The sequence below is a fragment of the Pecten maximus genome, chromosome 10 (genome assembly GCF_902652985.1).
Source record: "Pecten maximus chromosome 10, xPecMax1.1, whole genome shotgun sequence".
Classification (NCBI taxonomy): Eukaryota; Metazoa; Mollusca; class Bivalvia; order Pectinida; family Pectinidae; genus Pecten; species Pecten maximus.
In genome coordinates this window covers 28791755-28808072 of record NC_047024.1, presented here as the reverse complement: position 1 = coordinate 28808072, position 16318 = coordinate 28791755, and the positions used below count along the sequence as shown (strand labels likewise).

At 34.3% G+C, this 16318-nt stretch overlaps 1 protein-coding gene across 1 annotated transcript in view; it reads left to right on the top strand.

Moving 5' to 3' along the window:
- The first annotated feature begins 683 nt into the window (after positions 1 to 683).
- Positions 684 to 16318, top strand: part of LOC117336414 — a 30362-nt gene continuing 14727 nt past the window's right edge. Inside the window, exon 1 of the mRNA XM_033896924.1 lies at positions 684 to 945. The gene's annotated coding sequence lies outside the window, so the exon portion shown is untranslated. The remainder of the gene's footprint in view (positions 946 to 16318) is intronic.

Sequence of the window (16318 nt, the reverse complement as noted above, 5' to 3'; positions counted from 1 at the left end):
CAAAAATGTAATTGTGTATGATGTCGAAGAAGGGTTTATGTAATAAAATATTTTCTAAAAAGCGATACAAAGAGTACAAGTGGGGTAGTGAGATGGTTATGTGCCTAAGATGTATCTAAGGTTACTGTACCTAATAAGCTTTACAAATCTGCCAAGATTCTTAAATTTTTTTTAAACATATGTCATTTGGTGTCGTGTAATTTTTTCCACATATCATTTGTATTTAAAATATTACACCGAATGACCATCCGAAACATAAAAATATCGATGCCTTGGAACGCACAACTATTGGCATTAAATAATACCAATATGACATAAGTAATTTGTCAAGTTAATATTTTTAAAGAACACTTACCTAAATGTTAAGGAGACGCACAGGGCAGTTATTACTTTAGTCTATTTTTATTGTTTTATCGCCAATCCTAACTGCTACAAAAAGATAGACCCGTGGTACAGTCTGACGCAGGACCGTTGTAGTTAAGTTAGCGCCTTTAATTCCATCACCGCTCACCAATCCTGATGTTTTGTTAAGCACGATATGCCTATTAGCGAAGCCACGTTAGAAACCAGGACCGTTACAAACGTGGGCACGACCCCATGGTAATGTAAGGCGGCGGGTATTCACGGCCAACCAGCGGACACATACAAAGTCCCGATCAATGTGTAGCGGGCGAACGGGCACTATTTAAATGAAACTTTGGCGACGTTACGCCACATCTGATAGACGCACGGATCGGCGCAATGGAACAGTAATGTCATTATAGATCAACAAGACAAATAGATCGGTGTTAACTCATTTCCCAAGAAGAAAAAAAGAAGACCGAATTAAAAGCTTGTTGCTGAACGTATTCGTGAACATTTGATACAGCGTCCCTGGCTTTGAAACTCCTCCACACTGCAATATTCTTGAGTGAAACAGCAGCGAACAGCTATAACGGTTTAGAGGTGAGTTCTTTAGCTACGCTTTTGTATATAACTAGGCTACGTTTGACTGCTTAGCATGACCGATAGTTTTTACCTTTTTATTAAGTCACTGAATATCGGTAAATATTTTACGCGATTTATATACACCTGTTTGGGCTTTGAACATTCTAATGTTGAATTAATTCTTTTTATTGTTTCTTCTCATAAGAATCCCTTTTTTTTCTAACCGAATTGTTCTTTTGATGTAAACAGCATTACCAAGGAATTTACTTTTCGCTTTTTTCGAGAATGCTGTCTGTTTCATTATTTCCGCGGAACATAATCCTTTTTAGTGAAACCGGACAACACCATTTTTACAGTACTTGGCGTCATTGAAAGTCCCGACTGGACCATATTCAAGCACAATGATTCCAGCTACTGGTTTCTGGCTTATGACGACCTCTTTGGTAAAGAAGTCAATGTTTAAAAAATGAAAATTTGAAAGTAATTATGAAAATGTTTATTAATCAATTTGGTAGATATAATGCATCGTATACACATAACCTTGCGTGAAGAAATTAGTGTTTACATAATTTGACTTGTTGATGACCTGTGTTCATATTTTCATAAATTAGAAGGCTACCATGTTGATAGATGCCTCATTCGGTACAAAAAAACAAATATCTAACTAGATCACCTTAGTTTTACCTCATTATTTCTGTTGAACATTATGCCATTTTTATGCTCAAATATTTATGCTGTTTTTCCCATCAAAGTTTACTTGACACGTGTCCATTTTATTGATGATTACATTTCCTTACTCTAGACAAATTTTACTTACATTTAAATTTCTAATTTTTTGACGTATTGTCGCCATAGATAGAGATTGCATTATGTCACGTATGCGAATACGCATTCATTTTGGCAGTAACTAATAATCAGGACGAACATTGTCCGAATGAGTTCATAAAATCGAAGATTGTCGATTTCCAATACTAGAGCAACAACTTCCTTTGTGCAGGCGATATGAACAGAAAAATGGCTTCAACCCGTGTTTTTATAACAAAGCCATCGTTTAACACATTCGTAAATGTATACTGTTTTGCGTAATTATGACTAGAGCATAAATAACAAGAGAACCTAGTTTTCACTGAGAAAATTATAGCGCTGGGCAGTCACCGTAATGATGATCTAAAGATAACATTTCATTGTAATTTCAGTAATTTTCCCCATGTGAGTTACACTCTATGTATTGTGTGAGATTTCCACGTATTTCGATTGTAACAATATCCGTTTGATTTCTGGTTTTTCCTCTCTTTTGTATTTTATTTTGTCATATCATAACTTCCAGTTTCTTCCGCCTCGGATATGTTTCCATACCAGTATTCTCGAAACAGGCGGAATTAAACGAAACTTATATCAGTATGTATTGCCACAAGGTGGAGGGCCAACGACCTTTCATTGTTTGCTCAATCACCATGGAAACCGAATGGAGCCATATGATAGGTCGACAATAGATGCTTGTATTGTGACATTAGAAACACTTATATGGTTACCTTTCACTGATTTCACAATCGGGACACCAAAGAGAGGTTTCTAATTGGTCGAATACATTAGACATTGTTTGATTGTGTTCAAATTTGGTATTTTGGTGTTTTATGACGCTATAAATACTTATATGATTATCGATTACTAGTTGAAAGACTTGCTGATCTGGAATGGTTTCTGATCGGTTGAAATTTAGTTTTCGGCCTGGTTTGTTCAAATTTGACTTGTTGGTGTATTAAAACACTACAAACTTTATTTTGGTTAACTGAACAAAAAACTGTGGAGAGGTGTTTTGCTTAAAGCAAATTTTGTTTGCAGGTAATTTTTGACAGTATAGAAACAGTCGCTATTTTTAACAACTAACATTTACGAATGTGGAATTGTTTTGAAAACACGTATAGTAATAGGTACTTGATTTTGGGTATTCTTGATATTGTTCTTTAACAATTAAATGTGATTCTCATATTAATATTTTTGATAATTTCAAACATTTTAGCTGCACTGACAAACTGATCTTTTATCCTCCATGTCACGTCACAATTATTTTGAATAATGACATACGGTTCGTTATTTACAGACGTAATAATAGTTTATGTAGATTTATCATATATCAGAAACTTACCTAATCAATTAAAACATGTGTCGGGCCGCACCTCTTTTGTTGATTTTATTATCAACGTTTATTTGGGCCTAGTTTCATTATTCTAGCATACCTTCAGCTTCATGTTCTGTTTTTTGTCCAAGGTTTTAAGATCAGGATGTATTAAAAATTACTACCGGAAAAACAACTGGTATTGAAATTGATCCAATTAATTAGTACAACACACTTTAAAGATTTAACAATGTAATACATGTATATGTATATGATGCCACAAAAGTGAGGAAAAGTATGATATAATGTCCGTTAAGAGATTTCCCATCCTCTATAGATATTGATGTACTACACTGATATATTGCAGTGACCGCCTATTTATTGTGGTGTATGGTGTATGTACTGAATAGCTGTAATACACAAAGTCAATAAATTGAATTTAATTGTAGATCCGCACCCTGATAATAACGAAACAGTTGTATGCTGAACTTGCATTTTCAGTGTTCTGCATATGATATATATCGTTGCCAGATCCATAATAAAAATGCTACTATTTAGATAGTCGTTTTGCTTCATTTTAGACGATGGACATTTTATGTTACTGAAGGTTCTGCTTTGCATTCGGTTACCTTTGCAAATAGGTTTTAAGTTCCGCTAATTATTTGGTTTCTCTAATAGGTCTAAATTGCCAGCTTTGGCTATATATAAATATACACACATGAAGAAGCATAGCTATTTATTAATTTGTGTGGCAGAAATTGGTAAATATCAGTTTACAAATAATTGATGTGTCGGGTACCATCAAAGGCAGTGTCTGTTGTGTTACTGAACCGACACGTAATGTGTTGTAATTAGACATATACAACAGAGGCTCAATAGAAACGAGCCTTAAGCCTAGAAATTACAATTATAAAACATCTCTCCACTGACAAGACTATATCACATTTTGTCAGTCGTTGTAAAACAGATAACTTGAATAAACATAAACGGTTTTCATGACACTTTGTATACAGCCTTACATCAATGAGGTCTTGGACGGTTCTTACAGAGTTATGGCCATTTGAACGGATGTTGATATTGGGACCAATCAAATCGTTATACTTATGACACATTGTGGTTTAAATTAAGGGTCACGATATTCAGCGTGTGTCATACCACACCGAACACTGACGAATACTTCAGATCGTGCCATACCACACCGAACACTGACGAATACTTCACAGTGTGTCATACCACACCGAATACTGACGAATACTTCAGCGTGTGTCATACCACACCGAATACTGACGAATACTAAAAGTATTTCAGCGTGTGTCATACCACGCGGAATACTGACACATACCTAAGCCTATGTCAAGCAAAACACATTCAAAATCATGGAACACTTTTTCCTGTATTAGTTTTCATTCTTCAAATAGTCCTGTTGCAAAATTTAATGTAATACTGCTCTGAACGGTGGTCCGAAAGGTGATGTACTGGTAGATTTCAATGCATGCCCATATATTACCGGTGCAGAGTTGAAATCTGTGCTCATTAAAACGTCTTTGAAACTCGTTTAGATTTTGAAATAACATTTTGAAAGAAACCTAAACATCGAAAATAATATCTCGTTTGAAGTCTTTCCGAAATGATATTAAATCTTTGGAAATAATGATAATTTAGATATCAGATTCGTCACCAAAAGTATTCAAGTTTAAGAAAAATGTGGGTTTTTTTTAGCATTAGTACGTTTTCATGAATAAAGGTCCAGACATTTGCTTAAAATTTAGCGTAAGGCATGTCATATTGAACACTGGTACAGTATTTGTATGCTTATAATCAACCACGGAACACTGGCATATTATATCTTGATACACTGTGTAATTGAAAGTAAGCAATACAATACCGCAAGGATGGTCAAAAACATAATGCTTCTTGGATTACTGGATATCTACTGAACTAGAAGAATTAAACGAGTGTCATTCTGCTTCCTCAGATGATGCTAAATAACTGACCATGCTACAAAAACACTGCTGAATAATTATCGATACCGACACAGTAAGTCCGCACGGAAGCGTCCTTTCTACCTTGAGTCAGATAAAATTATATGCGTACGTATCCGCGTATAACGAACCACCAAATAGACTCTCTTATAAGACAAGACCGAACAGATACTGTGAATTAACATATTTCAGTGGTTATATATTTTAGCGCATTTCGCGCGGTATTTGGCTTTGCACCATGTACATGTATATGTAATCATTCTATTGGACAACATATTGACCTCTCTCGATATGCAGCATACATGTATATAAACACATAATTAATTAATTAATTAAAGTTTCTAAAAGAATGTACCAAATACCGAAATCGAACTAAATTCAATTTATCTCCATCACCGAATCCCATGCAAACAACACCACCATGCAAACAACACCTGGCCTTATTGGCAAATCCTGTGTGCATTTAACTCTGTCAAGTTATTTATGTCCGTAGCTGTAAACGAAATCAAAATGAACATTAAAGGTACCATATTATCTTAAACATTTTATTTTAAATAAGGTATTTAATTATGAAACGTATTTGTGGTATTTACCTAGTTTATCACTTGCATGGTTTATATTTTAATTAGTGTTTCTGTGACGTATATGATATCACTCTTACCAAGAAAGAGTACTTAATTACATGTAGGTTTGGGCTTCAATCATTTTCGTTGGATTAGATAAATGAAGACGAATGACTTGCTTTGCTATTACAATCGCAGGGCCATAGTTATGCTGAACATTCGTCATCACTATAGAAATGACATCATACTTGTCATCATGATTTCTACGTATGTGAAGTGTTGGGGAAAACCATAGGATAGTTAAACATCTATTCGATGTCCTTATACGATATGAAGTCAGATATCTTCGATGCCGTGCCCAGTGGTTCCGTTGTCGTCACCCTACCTCTCATTTTGAAATTGTGACTTAACCCAGATTTACCTAGATTTACATGGCGAGGAAGACGCTTGCTATACTGAATCATCTGGTCATATTATCCTTATACGTTTTCAATGGATAACATGTAAATCTATATTTTTGTTATTATTGTATTCCTCGTTTCCTCGTTTAATTGATTTTGATTTTTGAATTTGAACTAGAGTTTCGTTATCATGTCGGTAATTTTTTTTTTTATTTCCCGTGAACTTCCGGAGTAATTTTAAAACTTGATATTTTAGAAGTAGTGGGTGGCTACCAAACATAACATCATACGGAAGTTCCGTCACATATGGTATCTCAGAAACGCAAATCAACCTGAATAGGAATCGAACGACACACACCTCTTCTTGGCATATGTATATTGGAATTGGGCATGTGTATTCGCTGCATGGTACAGGAAAATAGCAGCACACCAAAGTCAATAGTATCCTCGTGAGCGTTATATTATCGTAGATCGATAGTACTGGAGTTAATGTTATCTAATAGAGAAATAATTAGTACTATTGTCCTCGCCTCGACGATATAACCAGGTCTCCGTCAATGTCTGGTTAGATCACCGTTCATTTGGCTATACTCAGTGAGCCATGCCTAAAGATACCAATCCTTTGTAGATATCACAATATATGTACAATTAGTGACCTATTTCGTGCCAGTAACAAAAATAGATTTTGTGTGTGTCGTTTTGACAAAAAAACTGATACGCTTTCTGTACATTGGACAATACTTAGTGATCCATGCCTGAAAGATACCAATCCTTTGTATATATTACAATATATGTTTAATTAGTATCCAATTTCCTCCAAGTACTGAAATACATTCGTTGTGTGTCTTTTTTGACACGTATACGGATACGCTGTCAGTTCATTGGGTAAATGAACAAAAATGAACACTTTGAACACTTATTTGACTGCTTTAATCCGTAAAGAGTCTATAGTCAAACAAAATGGCACCACCGTTGACCTACAGAAGTGAAATTAGACCGTATGTGTACTGCCAATAGGGCAAATTACATTGAGGAAGTTTCCTTCCGGTTTTCGCTTTACTCAAACTTCCATCTAACATGGTAACACGTTATGAAAGGAATATCAAACACTTTTAGTGTGACCATAATCACCATTTTACTGTCAGACATTTTGTTTTGTTTTATATAGACTCATTACTATGTTTTGGCTGCCGATCGATGACGAGTAAATTTTCTGTATGTAATATATCATTAAGATGGTTTAACATACTTTCATCTATACACAATCAGTTCTTCTTTGCGAGCAATTGTCGTATTGTTTGGCAAAAAAAATATATATATGTATATATAAACTGTCCACGTGCTGGGGAAAATAGAAAAAGAAAACAAATCCAGTTATGAAGCGTCCGATATTTTTTTTTACAATACGATTTAATTCTCGGTCGTTAAATGACTAATTGAATATAATTGTTTGAAATTCTTTGTGTTATCGTGGCTCAACGACATGGCCCGGTGACCTTTGACATTTGTCTATATGATTCCTCATTCAGTTCCGATCAATCTTTTCGAGGGTAAAACGTGAGCATCAGTGCATAAGGAATTATCAGAAATAATACTTCTGTCCGGTCAGGTAATATCAATTAACACAACACACCAACACGGTGGAATCGTGCAGACATAATACCTTAAGTACTCGCACTTCGTCGTTAAGTGCCAGCGCACTTAGTCAAGGTTTAATTTCACAACTACTGACGTATTCTATAATGCCTTGTTATCGGATTAACGCCGTAAAAATGCAACCAGAAGCAACGGAAATCAGCAAAGCACGTGCGTTTCACAGTAAACTAATGTTACAAACATCGTCATTTACGCTCCAATACATCTGGTAATTATTATGTTTTCGAAAGCGTGTTATCCAACATAATTACATTATGGCAAAAATTGTCTGAAATATCTAAAAATAATATTTTTACAAAATCTTAATAGTAATGTGATTACAGATCAAAAATATCAGTTATGAATGTGCGAGGTATGTATCATGTACAGAAATCAGCAGGCAATATTTTTATTGAACATCCCTCAAAACATGAGAATCGGTCGGGAGATCAAAATGAGTAAGAATCAGATCAACAGGCGGTATAGGAGGGACAATACAAACCAACACATAACAAAGGGATGGAAGAGATCATGTCTCAGAATCAGCATTGTCTGTTCCATATTGACTACGTTCAAAGAGTAAATTGCATTCAAATGTAGGTCACCGATAGTCACAGATACGCCAAGCGAACACATGCCGTAGGCTGAGTGGGTTATTTCTTAATTCAATCAGAGCTGAGATAATAAGCTTTACGTCTAAAATGATGTATGAGCTTTTTCATTTTAGTCAATGCTATAATGTCTGAAATTAAATTTAACCTGGAAAAACTGGTAAAATTACAATACTTTTATTGAAATAAATTTGTGTCTGCAGGAACTACATATCGATTTCAGTTAAAATATTTCTAATTGAATGACAAGTAGACGTTGATATTATCGATTCCAGGTAAGTATAATATTTTCGATTCCAGGTAAGTAGAATATTTTCGATTCCAGGTAAGTAGAATATTTTCTAAAAGGGAACTCGATATACAAATGGAATATAACCACAAACATATTTGTGTTATTTTTCAACGAACGCGACAAGTCATAATGATAAACGTTTCAAATATTCCTCTTTGAGCTCAGATTTTGTTTTAATCTAATGATATCAAATGAACACACAGTGACAAATGCGAAATTGATTAATGTTAATTTAAATAATTCCATATAGCTTCATTCTACACCTACTCATGCATGTCAAGTTTCTGAAATAGATGAAGAAATATTACAGCACAACTGATTGCTGGAATTAGTTTTGTCAACATTAGCCAAATCGGCAAAGCGGAATGTCACGTTTCTGTATTAAACAATATCCAGATACTGGCGCTGTAATTCAACGCCTGTCACCCATTAAAAACTGGTATCAAATACAACAAGTAATTGTAAACAAAGATATTTATTATTTGTTTAATTTCAAATTCGTTAGACATCTATTTTATGCTTTGAAGTAGAATTGTGAATAATTACGATGTAAATTTATTATGAGGCACCTATTTGTATTATATATACCATTTGCTGGTGTTCAATAACGCCTTTCAGGTTAAAATGTAAAACAATTATAAAATACCTATTTCGGTTATGTTAAAACAGTTCGTTGTTAATGTCTTTTGCTCATTGTTATATATAAAATGTATCTCGTAGCATTTCATTTACAGTAATGGAGATGACACAAATTGTATTTTATCTAGTCTGGCTATCTCGATAATTTTCTGAAATAAATGATAGTGCCAGGAACATTTATAGAATAATATTATATCGTATAGGGTTATCAGACATCTGTCCCATTACCAACCAGTCAATCATTGCATTATTGAATGATTTCATATTGTTTTATTCTTTATTAGGAGATAAGATATTCCTAATCGTAAATAATAACATATTGTATCGTATATCATTTAGAGAGACAAATAGCGAAGAGTTTTGTTTAAATGTTTTCCTGGCCGCTATACGTTAATATTCCATGCCGTATGCTGTAACGTCAGGAAACAAGCTTCTCTATGACCTAAATGCTTGCATAGACTCAATGCCATTCACATGCTCTAATCCCTACAAAGAAAACTGAATAGGGCCACAGGGGAGAGATTATCATGTTTCGCGAAGTTGTTATTTTATTAGAGAGTAGATTCAGTATCATTTTGTGGTTAGGTTTCTATTGAGAAATTGTGAGAACATATTTTACATAATGAAGAATAGATATATTGCTCATTACAGCTCATTTCTTGGAATAGCAGTAGCTTAAAACTATCTTCATCCACAGCGAAATGGAGCCCAAAACACATATTAACGTAAGTAATTGTATAGCACATATACGTCTCCTGGTTCCTTCCTGGCGCGAGTTCCTTATATGTAAGTGTTCGGTGACACTATTACATGCGTAAGTCATTTGTTTTGTTGGTATATTTGAAGTATTTTTCAGAAATATAGATTACATAATAAATACTCACTGAAAAAATTCAAAACTGTACATATGTTATCTCAGCATTGGCAAATCGTCGTAAGAAGTATTTTGGCTACTGTAAATATTTCTCTCAGTTAATGGTTAATTTTAGCAGAAATAGCAAGATTTACCAAAAAAGCCCACAAGCTTTCCCGTTTTGTCAAATTAAATTAGTGTTGTGGCGTATTTGAATGTGACTATTTTGGATTTCTGTCAGTGCTAAATGTATAATGTTTAACAGCTCAAGCAAGATTGTATTGCAATTCTGTTTGCTTCGTCATTCATGAAATACGATTTGGAAAACAACCTCCATTTTAGAATTGCTCTAATGAGTTTCTATAATTCCCATCAGCAGTTATTTTCTAATAAATGTCCTTCAATTGTACTAATACATGTAAAACACAGTACTAGTATTGATAATTAAACGAACTAAGTACTAATCATATGTAACACTTAATCGAACACACCTTTTATAAGATCGCTTTACAGAAAAAAAATATTTATATATTCAGTAAATCTGATTCAATAGTTACATTTTGTGACATTTGTTTGCTTCTGTTCTTAAATCCATTTTTTGTCTATCAATTATCGGTACAGTTATTGGCTATAGACATTCTGAAAATTCATCATTATTGCAATATTATGTCATTTTAGAATTATCGTTCATTTTTTTAAAGGGATCGTTCTTTAGATGTAGATTTATGGTATGCGTCAAAACATGTGTCAGGCATTTTGAATATCTTGTAAAATTTGTCCATCCCTTTTTATTTTCTGAAGAATTTGCATTTGTTACTGACAAATTATTCGATTTTGATAACTCACAAAGATGTAGTTATCTTATGGTATACGATACGTCACAAAATTGTTTAGATTGCATCCGGCAGAGTTAAACTCTTCAAGCTATAAGCACCCTCTCAGAAAGCATAATATAACCACGTGACTTAATGTGACGTTGATAAAAGTAATCGTTGACCTAATCTTTAGCACTAATACTGCAGGTCGGTCCGTACTGAGCCACACCCAGAGACAGACTTTTTTATATCTGGTATATAGAAAGGACTGGAACGGTATCTAGAGATAGTTCAGTCTTCTAGAAAAGACAGGCTTAAGTAGCAATAAAGATCGTAGGCTCATTGGGTAGGCACTAGTGGACGATTAAACCTGAGAACCAGATTTGTACCAAACCGTTCTAATCTCAATAGCGATTGTGTTTAACGTTATGGAGTCGAGTTTGCAAGAGTACATATACAAGGGTTACACTTCATAAAAGGAAAGTGTTACACTTTATACAAGAAAGGGTTACACTTTATACAAGGGAAAGGGTTACACTTAATAAAAGGAAAGGGTAACATTTCATAAAAGAAAAGTTTTACACTTCATACAAGAAAGACTAACACTTCATACAAGAAAGGGTAACACTTCATACAAGGGAAAGGGTTACATTCAATAAAAGGAAAAAAGTTTATAATTCATAAACATATTTTATGCTATGCAATAATTCATGTAACATAGCAGTATTGATGTACTTATGGGAGGGTCATTTCGTCTACCCATTCCCACGTCACTTGATTTGTATTGCCTTTAGAAATAAGCGGATTGCTCTAGTACGTATCGAATTGATCAGAAGTGTGCTGGTCATAATCTTTAAAACATCATCAACATTTTGTAATGGTAATGTACAAGATATTAAATATATGTGTTGTGGTCCATGTATTCATAAACAGACATTTGTACAATGATTAGGCAGATGCGTTTCGGACATTCTTCTAGTATGGTTAGGTTGAGGCCAGGACAAGTCACATGTGATAAGTTATATATAAACGTATGGAACGCCAGAGCTGTCTTATTTGTTTTAGTTTAATCATATGCTGTTATTTATTAATCATATGATGCCGTTCAGTAATTATATTCGGTGGTTCTAATATTATACACTGTGGTTCTTCTTCTTCTTCTCTTCTTTTATTATGGAACCTCCGTCAAAAATGACGATTACGGTAACAGGAAGGATCGTTGTATGCTTTTAAAAGAAGTAAAAAAAGTGCGGGGATTTGGGTACAGTGAGAGTTTTTTTTATTTTTTTAGTGGAAACTACATACAAGATAAAAACATTATGAGGGTGTGTTTACGGTGTGTGTTTGAGATCATCAAGGGCTGCATTGTGTATATGTGCCTTGAAGATCTCTAGTGTAGTGCATTGTACTGCTGCCACCGGGAGGAGGTTCCATTGTGTTATTGTGTGTGGGAAAAAGGAGTATTTGTATGTGTCATTGGTGGCAGATAGGTGTCTGAAGGTGTAGGGGTGTGTTTGCCTTGTCCTAGGGTCTGCTGGGTGCATGATGCCGTGTGCATTTTGCAAAATCTTATCCGCTTCCCCAAACAGTGTTTTTGACCACAATGGGTTCAAATGCAAGATACAAGAACATTTATTTATCGCACATAGTATGCAAAGAACATTAGCACTGTAGTGCTATTATTGTGACAAACAGAGTAAAACATAAATAAAAACCATTTAAAAAGGATGAAAACAAACATCACAGGAAACAAAAACTTAATAACATTCATGTACACAGAGTCAAGTAGCAGAAAACGAAATATCACTGTGATTGAAAATAAGATTTAGTAGATAAGATCTGAATACTTGTATATATCACACAAGTATTACTTATTTGATCAATTGAAGCAACATTGAAGTCAAATATGCATATATGCTAATACAGTGTATTACAAAGTGTAAAATTTTATAGAATGTACACCAATATACATGTAGTGTGATTTAAAAGATATTGATGTCAGCTAAGTAAAGATTTGGGCTATGAATTTGGTAAGATATGATAATAAACAGATTGAATATGTTAAAATTGATCAGATGGTTTAATATATCAACTATTCTAATGCAAGAATTGAAAATGACCTGTGCCTAATAATAACACGACACGAAACAATCCAATTTACAACAAATAAAACAAATCATCACGTGGTGTTAAAAAAACTTGTCGTTAATTTGTGTCGTAATTAATTGTATTTGTAAAGCACAAATCCCAAGTGCACATAGCACCATTAAACTAAATTACATCAACTTTACTAACTGTGTTCCTTTAAGATACCGGCACAAGTAATGTGTCCCAAAATACAAGCAAATCCATGTATTTTTAGATACTTCAGTAACAACTTAGAAAGTTCTTACAGACAAGGTGTGTTAATAATGATTACGGAACAATGGTATAGCACACCAGGGATCTCAGGTATTGGCCACGTGGGGATTAGCGTTTGATTCTGATGCTTAATTACCACAGAAATGGCATCAGTATGTTGAGGCATGTTCACCGGAGACTAAACCCATGTTGAATGGTTCCTGACACTTCCTTGTGATTGGCTTGTCTGACGATGTTTGAATTAACGTGATGATTAGTCATTTTCCCAACATTGCTTGTGTCAATATGTCATAAAGTGCAATAGTATGACGTTCACATATATCTTGCAATGCTTGTATACTTATTTTGATTTTCATTTTGTTAATTTTTCAATTGTTCTTCTACCATACAGATCGTTTGTCAGAATTTCTTCTTTTAAATTTTAAATACATACCGAGTAAACAATTCCGTTAAGTTTTGCATGAGTATTACTGATTTGTCAACCATACGGTTTGCAAAACACATACCGAGAATTATAGAAATAAAATCTAGTCCAATTCAATACTTTTGCTTAAGATCGATTTGCCTAGCCGTGTACCGGAAATGGATGGTGACCTTTCCCGCGCTTAATGATCACCATGTAATATGTTTGTTAATATCCAATACTTGAGTAAATCATTCCTACGAACCAATTCATCTGACGAATCTGGCATCCAGTTCTCATTAAGAGTTAAATGATTTGTATAAACACCAGCACTTGACTTTAAATGCAGATAATATGGATCGTTAATTGATTATGAACACTCATCGCCATTGATTTTGCCTCCGAAGTAAACCACTCGCTCTTGAACGTCTCTGTCAACAATTCTGCCGAAGAATGCTGTCCGAGTAGACACATTTCCAATCAGACAAACAGTTGTAACCGTCATTTATTATTAAAACTAATGGGAATGAAACAATGTACTTCATTGAAGTCATATCTAAGTGGGTGTCAGTTCCAGTGAAATAAACAATATACTAAATGTCAAACATTGTGACCTTCCTAGTTTAAAGTGACAACTTGTGTTACTAAAACTATCGTCAGCAGGCCAATAATAACACAATAAATAGATATTTTAAAATATAAAGGAATTTTACGTGTTGTGTCCGAAAGATAAAACTTCATGTCCTACCCTTTGTAAATACAATGTACATTGAAGATGTTTAAGTAGATAATTGCCATGGCATTTAGGTCTTATAATGTATATTATACCATTAAAGGGTATTCCTTCATTCTGAAAAAGCGTATCGATCGTATTCAAATACCATATGTCTTTGCGCTCGCTACTTGGTGATAATTAATACTCGAAGAACTTTGGTTTATCTTGTGAGTAAAACTGCCTTATTAGATTGTAACTTTTACTATTTGGAAAAAAATACATATTTTCCACAATGTTTAATTTTGACGACCTAAACTTTATTCAAACGAAGGAATGCCCCTTTAAGAAAGTTTGCGTATTTCTCTAACATGTAGGCTTTCAAATTATACGCGCAATTACGCCATGAACCAAAATGACACACAATTAGCCTGTGATACCCAATCAGAGTGTGACAGAAGAGTACAGAACCTTCCATGTTTGACACACGGTTCAATATCATCCGTCTATGACAAACGAATCATTATCTCCCGTGCGCGATACATGGTTCTCCCATCATTCACAGATTTGTCTCCAGTTCAGGATTTATCCGTGAACCCCTGCGGTATGACAGAAAGCAGCACGTGCTGGCAACAATACAATGAAAGTACGCCAACAATACAATTATGTTACGTCAACAATACAATATTGTTACGTCAACAATACAATATTGTCACGTCAACAATACAATGATGTCATTTCAACAATACAATGATGTATCCGCCCCTACCTTGAGGACGTGACAGAGACATTTCTCAGGGTGATATTTTTGGCTATGTTACCCAAGACTGTGACAGAGCCAATGGTTAGACGACCAAGAACATTGTACCTCGGGTTGGAGCTTTTATCTATCAAAATCTCAAGGTATATGACGATTTCAGTCCTTTTCTGATTTGATAAAATGTTCGATATCACTGTGTTGGACACATGGTACGGTAACAATATTTATGATACATTGATCTAAATGGATCCATACTAATTTCTGCATCATTTTGTGTTTTATATACCAGATCTGGGTATGTTTGTAATAGAGTAGTGATATGGACAAAAAGGCGATCTGCTGGTTGAGTACTGCCAGTATCTCATTGACATGTATCTGACCGTTGTGTTATCTTTGATACCGCTAACATCCCACATCAGTTATATACGCATTCGCTGTAGGAGTGGCTCATAATCCGCTATCATATGCTGTTAGAACGCATATCAAAAACCAACTTTCATCCGATTACCATAGTTGTACATGCTTCAACTTCAATATGATCCGGGAACACAAAGGCTGAAGCTAACCTTTCAGATCAGCTTGCGTTACATTTGAGGCTAGAGCGTTTCCTATTATAAAAATGATAGATGGTTCCATGACAATATATGTTCTGTCATATGAGTTCAAAATCGTTCAAGTATTGTTCTCTTTAAAATGGTATTATCCGGGCGTTATCGAATTGACGAAAGGCAATGGCATTCAGCGAAGATAATCATCTACATTAAGAAATAGGTTTGTAATGAGTTGGAGAAGGTTTAATGTCCAGGGAACAATGTTCATCTTTGATTCATAGCCAAAAACAAGATGTAAATATCTTATTGAAGTGTATGGATAATGCTTTCATTTCCCATTCATAACCGGCACATTTAAGAGCATCTACAAGACTCTTGCATGCAACGGACACTTCTATGTTGTTTTGATCTTGCATTTAAATGTTAATTCTTCGATTTCAATAACTATCTCGCGGACAACTTATTGAATACGCTTTACATACACAATAACTGTGCTTGACATAGAATTCCTAATTGCGCTGGCTATTAATATATTTTACCTGATGGAGTTTAAACCCTGTTAAAATTGCAAAACAAATCAAAATAGAAAGTACAAAAGGCAGATAAAAGCTCTACACATACCTAGGTCTTATTAAATAGTATATGAATGAGATACATTCTGTGGTGTTTCAGTGAATGTAATGTAATAATAAATCTA